Source organism: Lutra lutra, chromosome 13 (assembly GCF_902655055.1).
Source record: "Lutra lutra chromosome 13, mLutLut1.2, whole genome shotgun sequence".
Lineage (NCBI taxonomy): Eukaryota > Metazoa > Chordata > Mammalia > Carnivora > Mustelidae > Lutra > Lutra lutra.
Window position 1 is genome coordinate 34,304,065 of NC_062290.1, and position 10,345 is coordinate 34,314,409.

The following is a 10,345-nucleotide window of genomic DNA, read 5'->3' on the forward strand; positions in this document are numbered from 1 at the left end:
AGAAGAACCATGAGAGATTACGAACTTTGGGAATCAAATTGAGGGTTTTAGAGGGAAGGGGGTTGGAGGAATGAATTAGTTTGGTCATGGGTATTAAAGAGGGCATGGATTTCATGGAGCACTGGTTATTTCAAGCAATCAATGAATCATGGAACACTATACCAAAAAAAAAAAATACCAATCTTAAGTATGAAGAAATTTAAAAAAGAGTGCATGAGAGGTGAATGGAGTGGATTATCTTTTTTTTTTTCCCCCAGTGAGTTGGGTTGTCTATTCCATGCAGAGCAGGTATGTGTTGATGGAAATGAGGATTCCACCCTTCCCCTTCCCACTTTGCTTCTTCACCCTGGCAACAGTGAAGTCGGAGAGGGGTCTTTCCAGAGCTCACAACTATAAACAGTCTGCTTATCTGGCACAAGAAGTGTTTAATAAGGCAACATTACGAAGACTGACTGTACTCCTGTCACAAAGGAGTACCAGGAGTACTCCATATTGCCATCCTCTTTCTTGTTACAAAGAAAAGGCTGGCCTTTTCTTCTGCATATTATCAGGTTCAGTCTATTGCTCATGTACTAAACCTTCTGACACCTATTGTTATAAATGACCCTACTTTTTTGAAGCTATTCATCATTTTCATAAATGGAACAGCTCTTCCTCTTATGACAGATATTTCCTTCCTGTTCTTACTTAGAATGGGAGATGGACAGTTTCTAATAACTGCAGCTACGTGGTACCATCATATGCAGTCATATGCAATTAAGAGACTCAACTTTCAAAATTGTATGAGATGAAACATTGAAAGATCAATTGCCATCTGAAAATTCACTTCTAAACAGACTGCCAAACACAGGTATGACAGCACTAGCACAGCAGTAGTAACCAGGATATGAACAAACTCAAGTGACATTTCAATTCTCAACTTTCTCTCCCATGAAGAAGTTTCTGGTGCATGCGCACGTGTGTGTGTGCACATGTGCGTGTGTGCATGTGTATTTTTGGATGGGAAGGACTGATTAACATGTGAATACTCTTTGTAAATAAACATAGTCTCTCGAGAGTATTTATCTACTCATTGAATTGTCTCAACTTGTTAGAAGTGGTGCTATTCTCTGTGATGTATACATTGCTGAACAGTAGCATATGGCCTGCTGACTTCAGAACCATTGTTTAATACAATTCTGGTGGGCAGAGTTACGTTATATTTTGAATGGATCATGCCCCCTGCAGTTGTGTTGTAACTCTGGATATCTTGAATCCTGCAGCCAATCTGATGCTGTTTTTCCAAAGCAGGACTTGGTATAGAAACCTCTGTATAACTGCTTTTGTGTCTTACTAGAAGTATCTCCAAAGTCTGCTTTACTAGCTATGTTTTTAGCTACAACTGTGCCTGAGCAGGATCCCCTCTTTGCCAATGTCTACTAATGTTTACTGTTGTCTTCTGAAACAGTGTATTGGTCCACAGTCCACCAATTCTGCTTCTAATTAACATCTCTGTCCTCCCCGCTGCCCCGGAACCCTGAAGTGGGAGGGAACTTTGCAACTAAATCCTAGCTGTGTCCATTACTAACTATGAGGTCATAAACTCTCCAGTCTCAATTTTTCCTTCTGTACAATGGATATAATAACATTAACTTCTTTTTTTTTTTTTCCCATGGAGTGCATCAAAACACACCCAAATAATTTTTTATTTAATTTTTTTTTTCAGCATAACAGTATTCATTATTTTTGCACCACACCCAGTGCTCCATGCAATCCATGCCCTCTACAATACCCACCACCTGGTGCCCCCAACCTCCCACCCCCCACCCCTTCAAAATTCTCAGATCGTTTTTCAGAGTCCATAGTCTCTCATGGTTCACCTCCCCTTCCAATTTCCCTCAACTCCCTTCTCCTCTCCATCTCCCCTTGTCCTCCATGCTATTTGTTATTTGTGGAGCATAACTTCTTTTTTTTTTTTAAAGATTTTATTTATTTATTTGACAGACAGAGATCACAAGCAGGCAGAGAGGCAGGCAGAGAGAGAGAGAGGAGGAAGCAGGCTCCCTGCGGAGCAGAGAGCCCGATGTGGGGCTCGATCCCAGGACCCTGGGATCATGACCTGAGCCAAAGGCAGAGGCTTTAACCCACTGAGCCACCCAGGCGCCCCAATAACACTAACTTCTTAAGATTAGGAGATTAAGTAGGATGCTGTGGTGGCTCTGTAACCTGTCAACTACTTTTCTCAGAATTTTCTTCCTTGTCTGTTTCTGGATAGGGTAGACCACAAGAAAGATGATCGACTGAGATTTGGAGGATGGAAGAGAAGTAGTAGTATAATTTAAACCATTTTATAGCTTAAAGATATTGTTGCTTATCTGCTATCTCTTTGTCCAGCTCTGTAAGTGCTCTCTTCCCTTGGGTCCTTCAGTTTTTCAGATTCTTGATCTAGGTCATATATTTAGCTCTGTGAGGAAGAGCGCAAGATTCTGGAGGACACCTTTATTATCAAGATCAGAGGCAATAGCAACTAACAATTTCCAGTCTATTTTGGCGGGCTCTAGATTGTCTTGTGCCTGCTCTCCTTCACTTTACTTCTATTTTCTGCTCTTAACTTTACTTTCTGTGGACTTCAATTTCAGCATAAAACCTGAAAACAGCAGCTTTATAGAGGCTGCTTAATTGGCTCCTACAGCTACATAACTTAAATTTCTATAATTTTTTAAATAAACACATGCAGGGTTACATCTTTTAGTGATTTTGCTTCCCTGGTTGAAACTTAGCTGACATAGATACAATATATACAATGAAAAGTGCCAGGGTTATGGAAGGCACTCAATAACAGGTAGATGGGATGGATGGATGGATGGATGGATGGATGGATGGATGGATGGATGGATGGATAACACAGACTTACTGACCTGGATGGAGATGGAGAAAGTGAGCCTGAAAATAATGTACTTTATTGAGCACCTACTGCACGACAGAAACTATGATATGTGCTGAGGATAAAGTTGTCTAAAAGCCAGACTAGGTCCTTATTTTTACAAGAACTGTACTTCAGTGGCTTTGTTTATCTTTGTTGATATCTTGCCTAAATTCCTAACAATGATAATTTAAAGTCTATGTGTCATATACATAATATTAAGATTATTAAAGAAGGCAAATTAAATATGTATGACTTTCTCTTCTTTTCCTATACCCAGGCATCATATCTGTCCATAATGTATCTTCAGTAAATATTTAATGAATAAAAGAAGTCTAGGGCAATTCCGATTCTCACAGGCACCAAAGGAGACTGGGCATTCATTACTCTAGACCATATTGGTGCTGGGAAGGAGCATGCTAACTACACTAATCAGATTTTCTATTCCCTTGTTAGTAGTCCCTTCCACAAGGAATATTTTTACCAAACAGGAAACTCTAGTTAAGGGTCTGGCTCTTTTTTGTTGACATAATCTTTGAGTAGATAGGCCAGCTCCCTTCTGTAAGCTAGTTTGTGATCTCTTTAGAAAATGACATTGGCTTAGCAGCATATTGTATGTCTTTAATGTATAGGATGTCCAGAAGAAAATATATTATAACTAAGGCTATGGTAAAGTTACTGGTTAGTAGGGGTTATACTAAAAATATATAGCAAAACTACAGCATGAACAGCAAGTATTCAAAACTGTCAGGAGTCCTGAGGGTTCCCACTTGGTCATGCCTTAATCTTTTAGGTTCTGGGTTACAGGCAGATTCAAGAGGTCCTGAGGAAAATCCAGGTTGGTTAGACATTTGAGTTGATCTGGGGGAAGATTCAGCAGCTCAAAATGCATGCATGTTAACATTACTGATACAGATGCATGTTAACATTACTGGTGCTCATTTTTTTTTTCCTACTCTATGTATGTAGTTCTGGCTCCTGCCTGAATGGTTTCATAAAGTCTGTATTTGTAGCAGGAACCCAAATGGTTTTATAACTTAGGACCTTTCAAAGCCACCCAGGGATTTGTTGAGAATCACTGATCCCATGATTTGCAATGCTATGAATCACATATAACAGAGTCCTAGTTTAATGTAACCATCATATCAAGAAAACTGTCTCTCTTTTGGGTTTAGATTCCATCGATATTTTTCTGGATCTCATTATTGTTTCACACCACTGTGCTGCAGGGTATATGTGCTTGGTTCTCATCTGTTTCTAGTTCTCTCTCTTTCTCGATCAACCTCTCTCTCTCTCTCTCTCTCTCCTCACTTTCTATCTTATGGAAACTCTTGGAACTATTCAGCTTACAGTTCCTGATAGAAGCAGTTCTTTGACGGATTTGTGAAGTGTTACCCCGCACAAGCAGCTTGGTAATGTGTGGAGATTGCGAGGGCCCCATGTGCAGGTTTCTGGGATTCTTTCTTTTTCTATCTCCTTTGTCTTCAGTACTCTGATCCTCAAATTCCAAGCCCCCTCAGCCTTCATGACCTCTGGTCTCTTCCCGACTTGGTAAGATGGGTATACTCTGCCTGGGTTATCCCTCCTTGATCCACACCTACAAGATGCCTCCAGGTGGAAAGTCAGTGACTTTGTAGGGTTTGTTTCTTTTCTCTCAGCAACCAGTCTGAGGCTGCATGTGGTCTAATGTCTGAAAGCTGTTGTTTCATGTTTTGTTGAGTTTTCTAGTTGTTTCTGGTGGGATAGTGGGTCAATGGTAGCAGTAACTCAATGAAGTAGAAGCAGAGTCTCTGTCTTCTTTTTTGAACCAGGAGTACACCATATTGTCATCTTCTAATCTGCGTGCTTTCCATGGGTGTGCATACATTCTTCTCAACATGGTATGGCAAAGGACAGTGTGATTTAAACTCCCTTTAGAGGAAAGAATCACTTCCTAATTAAAGTTCAAATTGAAAACTGTTTCCCTACTTTGGGAAGAAATACAAATGCTGTGATACTTTGACATTCTGTAGATAAATATTATTAGACAGTCTCCTCTTCCCTGGCTGCAACAGCCCAGAGAGTATGCATGTTCATTCTTTAACATTTTCATGCCCCATGTCATGTGAGCTGCATGTCTTTTCATGTGTGCTCTATTAGTACATAGGACTCAACATCGAAACTCTTCTATCTGAAGAAGATGGTCTCTGGAGGCCTCTTGTCTTGCTCTAGGAAGGACTGTAGGAATAACATTAATGACTCATTTTTGTATATCACTTCACAGGTTCTAAAGACTTTCATGTTGTTATTTCACTGCATCTTCACAAGTGGTCTCTGAGGTAGGTTAGGCAAGTAATATTTTTCAAATTTACCGAAGAGGAACTAACAGTGAAGGATTCCAAAATTCTTATTCAAGTGGTTTCACAATTTTCTCCTGAGTCCCTTTGGTGTCATTTATCATGAGTATAGCTTAAATGATAAGAGCTTAAATGATTGTAAATTAATATAAAGTAATAGAAATCTAATTTTGCTGTTCTGTCTTAATTTTTAAAGAAGTAGCCTAGGTTAATTCAAAAGTGTGTTGCGAATGCATTTTATTCTTTGTGATTCAGTTAACCATGCCTGTGGGGAGCTAGGCTTTTCAGGATGCGAAGCCATAAATCAAGCGCCACCAGGTGGCAGCTCCAACAAATTGCCAGTATAGCCTCTGGATGGAAATAAATAACTCCACTGTGCCAACCCTAAAAGGCTTGTTGGTTATAGCACATGATCGTAATGGCCAGAATTGCTGTAGATGTAAAAGAATAAGGAATGAGGTGGGTCTTTTAGGAAACTGTGGGTAAAATGATATAGGAGATGATACTGTACTCCCTACCAAGATCTCATACTTCTTTTTTTCTGAATTATTCCCTATCTTCTTAATTAAGGAGGCTGACACTTTAGGGAAAACATTTTAAAAAATCAATTAATTCAAAATTTACTGAGTATTCATCACATGTCAAACTTCATGCTGTACCATGGATATATGAGCTGAAAAAGCAGACCTTAGGGGAGACAGGTTCCAGCTAGCAGTGAAGAGACAAAAACCTCACTCTTACCCTGTTGTGAGTGAGATTTTGCCACTTAGACGTGATGGAGCTAAGTGCAAAGGGAAGTATCTTAGGGTTCCCTAAGAAGGATGTAATCGCTGGGGTCTGAGGACAAGGACTTTGAGTCTTCTTGTGAATTCCATGTTTATAAAAGGAGAACTTTGAGTGCTCTTGGTGGCTAGGAGTGAATGCTGGCTAAAAGAAGATATAAAGATGAACAACCTGTCTCCACCCATGGGAGGGAAATATGCCAACGGTAGAGAATAATAGATACTCTAATGTGAATGGAAGATTCTGATTTAATAATGATAATGATAATAAAAACAGTATTAATGTTAGCTATTGATGGTATTATATCTAATATGAGCCAAATATTGTGTCATATATAATCAAATACACACCAGGAAACCATTATTATGCAGTTTCACAAATAATAATATTGAGGCTCTTGAAGTTTAAGTTACTTTCCCTGGGTCACAGACCTAGTGATTTTGAGCCCATGTCTATCTGACACAAAGTCTCTACACGAACCCTCAGTCAGTAATATTATGTAATATTCAGTGACTGTGTGCCTGCTCAGTGATATCTTAGTTGATATTTTCTTTTATTCAAAGTGTCTTCTGGCGCACTCAAATCAGTGTGCTTAAAATTAGTGTAAATATGCAGAGCTGTCTAGAGTAGAGAGTGTTCCCCTTTCCGAGTAAGAGGCTTTTGCCAAAAAAAAGTAGGCAATTCCCATAAAGCAACATTGGCTGTTTAGGTCAAATGCAGAAGTGAATAAATGTTAGTTTGCAGTAAAATGGAGTAGAAGGAAGAGGTGAGGGACAGGGGATAGTAGTGGGAGAAAAGAATGATGATTAACACTATTTGTATCTTTTCTGTGACCTGCCTCTTGCTGTGTGGCTAGACCTAGTCCTGAATAAGTAGTTTCAAGCACTGGTTGGTATCTTGCCTTGTTCAGTAAATGTGTTCAATGGACAGGCGGAAATGATTATTTTCCATTGCACTGTTATTAGAAATTGAAGTCCCCATATAACAGAAGGAATTTTTTGGTTCTGTTGAGCTGCCGTTTGTTACATTGTGAAAAAAAATAAAGGCTGTGCAAAATTTAAACTGAGAGTATGACACTTTCAAGCTTTAAAAAGAAAAATTTCAATTTTTTTTCTATTTAAGGAGATCTGAATATATATGTATATGAATATATATGTATATGGTGAGACTAAGGGAAATTAAGGAATTATAAAAATGGGAAATTAAAGAAATCTAATTTTCTATTTTCTTTATTCTGCCTTGGGGTATAAGCACACAGATGCACATATACACAGAGTCACAGTTTTCATTTATCTCAGGACAATGAAAGGTGGCTGGTTCAGTTCACTTTACAGAAAGGTTAGAAAAAACCTGTTTAGATCCCTATCATTCTTACGCATCTGCAGCTCTCTCCCAGACCTTGCCTCATTCATTCATGGCATAGCAATGATGCATTGGAAGGTGCTGACTCTCAGGAGCTTGGGGAAGTATAGCACCAACTCAGGCCTTGTATCTCAACTCAAGTTAAGGTTAGTATCTGCACATAGGCTGATTTTACTTATGCCTCAGGCCTCCAGGCCTGTACTCATTTGTGTGGCAAATGATAACTATTTCCTTGGAGCAGAATCTAACCTGAAGGGATTGCGCTCTTGCAAAAGTCTAAGTCAGGCTTAAGGGAAGTAATGCGAAGGGAAGTGGCCTAGGGAACGAATCACAAAGGAAGGGATTGATGTTTACCTGGCCTGAGGGTGAGTCATATCTAATTTTTTCTTGCATTCTTACTTATCTTACAACTAATATTTAGCATTAGAGGACATGGGAGTTAGAATGCTCCCCACCTTCAAGACATTACAGTTTAATAGGTGAGGTGAACTTGCAAAAAACCATTTAGGTATCATAAGATGATTGCTGTATGTGGGAATAAGCAAATATATATAAAGCATACAGGGAAGGAACCATCCATCCATCCTCTTCTGCCAAAACCTTTGACATGCATTTCCATGAGTATTTCCTCTCCCTCCCCATTTGTAATTTACCACATCCTGTCATTCCTAAATTTTTACGGTTTCACAAACTCATTTAATTCCTTCCATTGCCACAACAGTATCTTATTTTAGGAAGCCCCCATCTCCTATCTGGATACCTTTAGCAGGTTCCTTACAGGAACATGTCTTTCTCAGTATTTAATGCTTTGGTGGTTCTTCATTGACTTCAGGAAGATCTCCAAGGAAGCCCTGACTGGGATCACTTCCTAGGTTGTCTTTCATTAATCACACCAATGTTTACTGACCACCTACTATGTGCCAAAGTTCTGTGTAGTGCTAGCAATTGTTGTAGCATCTGCTGAGATATTCACTAAATAAAGCTCAGTTATCGGATCTATCAAATAACTTCAGAACCCTCTCTTTTAACGACTTTATAGGTTTGTTGGAAGAATAAAATGAGGTGCCTGTGAGAAAGCTCTAAAATAATGGAAGTATGTAGGTAAGCGTTTGCTATAGTATATCTTAGGATGTTAGAAAATCTTATGGAAGCATTGCCTCCCTGGTATAGAAAAGGAGAATCTAATACCTTTAAAATAACTTGTGTTTCTAGTAGTTATTCCTAAGGCAGCTTATTGCAGTGATTAGGGAGACCTGGGTTTAATTACTGGTTTGTCATTTATTAGCCCTATAACCTTGAGCAAGTTCTTTTACCTCCCTGAGCCTGAGTTTCTGCATCTGTAAAACTGCAATTATTATAATATCCACATTCTGTTGTGAGGATGAAATGAGAACATGGAGGGAAAGACTTTACCTCAGTGCCTGGCATGTAAGAAATGCTCAATAAATGTCAACTACTATTATTTCTCTTTCTGAAACAAAGGCATTTCAAGGGGTCAAGACACAGTCAAGAGTGTGAAAGATGTATGGCTGATCATGTGAATTTACTGTATTTATTTTCATCTGCAGATCTTTGGCTGTTTTCCTTTCCTTTTCTCTCTAGTAGTCTCTAACTCCAAAATCCTTCATTTCTGTTAAAAATATGCTAAGATTTTAAGTACTGAGATTCTGAAGTGGAGGGAACTCATTTCAGAGAGGGGAAAAAAAGTCCATTTGTGAAAGGCAAGTCTGCACAAAGCAAGTAGGCCACGCCGAGGGCTGTTAACTGAGCAGTTCACACACAGGCTGGACCAGGTGCAGGCTGTCAAAACAAGCTCTGCTGTGTGAATGGCTGCTACAGGGCAAAGGTTCACAACTTGTAAAGTGGGAGCCCCTTTCTTGTGGAAGACACATGAAAAATGCTGACTTCTTGGGCAGAGAAAGCATGCTATTTGGTTTGAAATATATATGTATGTATGTATATATTTCTGTCCCTTGGGCCTTATCAAAAAGACCATATTAAAAAAAAAAAAAAGTTTGGGCGCCTGGGTGGCTCAGTGGGTTAAGCCGCTGCCTTCGGCTCAGGTCATGATCCCAGGTCCTGGGTTCAAGCCCCACATCGGGCTTTCTGCTCAGCAGGGAGCCTGCTTCCTCCTCTCTCTCTGCCTGCCTCTCTGCCTACTTGTGATTTCTCTCTGTCTAATAAATAAATAAAATCTTTAAAAAAAAAAGTTTAACTTCTTCCCAATCCAGATTGGGGTTTTGTCTAAATTAGTGGTGCCCAGGGAAAGATGTATGGCTGATCCTATTTTAAAGTGCTCTCCAGAGACTCTTTTTGGAAACTCCTGCCTAATGACAGACCAAGAAACAAATCTACTGAGATCATTCAAGCAAAAGGAAAGATATTTTATTTACAACATTACTAATAAATAAAAAATCCTTCCTACTGCATTTATGTTTCTTTTCTTTAGGTAGTACTATGAGATCTCATAAAGGGAGTATATGTATGGCATCACTGATCATGCCCATCTGGGAGATGCCTGAGCAGTATGTCTGAGACCTAAATGAACCCAGGGGATTCTCAACTCCGTATGACCTACCATCGCTTTTCTGTTTCCCTCAACCATTTTTATTTCTTCACCTAGTTAAAAGAAACACGTTGCCTGACTAATACAGAGCAAACACCCAATGGATATATTAGCTTTCTTCCTTCTTTCCTCTTACCCTTTCTTTCCTCATCCATCCTTCTGTTGCTTCTTGTGTTTCTCAATGTATTTTTTTGTTTGTTTTGTTTTGTTTTTTTCCTCTTCCAGGTCTTTTCTTACATCCTGTTCTGCTCAACCAGTTTTTTATTCTTCTCTAACTGTATTTATCCTTTCTTTTCTTCCCTACCTTTTTCTTTTTTCCTTACCCCACTTATAGGCATTCATTGAGGGTGGAGGAGATTTATTTTTTAAAGATTAAACAGATGGCCCTCATTTTCA

At 39.1% G+C, this 10,345-nt stretch overlaps 1 long non-coding RNA gene across 1 annotated transcript; it reads left to right on the forward strand.

Annotated features, from left to right (window-relative positions):
- Positions 1-5,164: 5,164 nt before the first annotated feature.
- LOC125083175 (uncharacterized) lies at positions 5,165-10,019 on the forward strand. Its single transcript, XR_007122196.1, has 3 exons — positions 5,165-5,220; positions 8,423-8,484; positions 9,833-10,019. It is a non-coding gene; the product is annotated as an uncharacterized LOC125083175 (long non-coding RNA).
- The last annotated feature ends 326 nt before the right edge of the window (positions 10,020-10,345 follow it).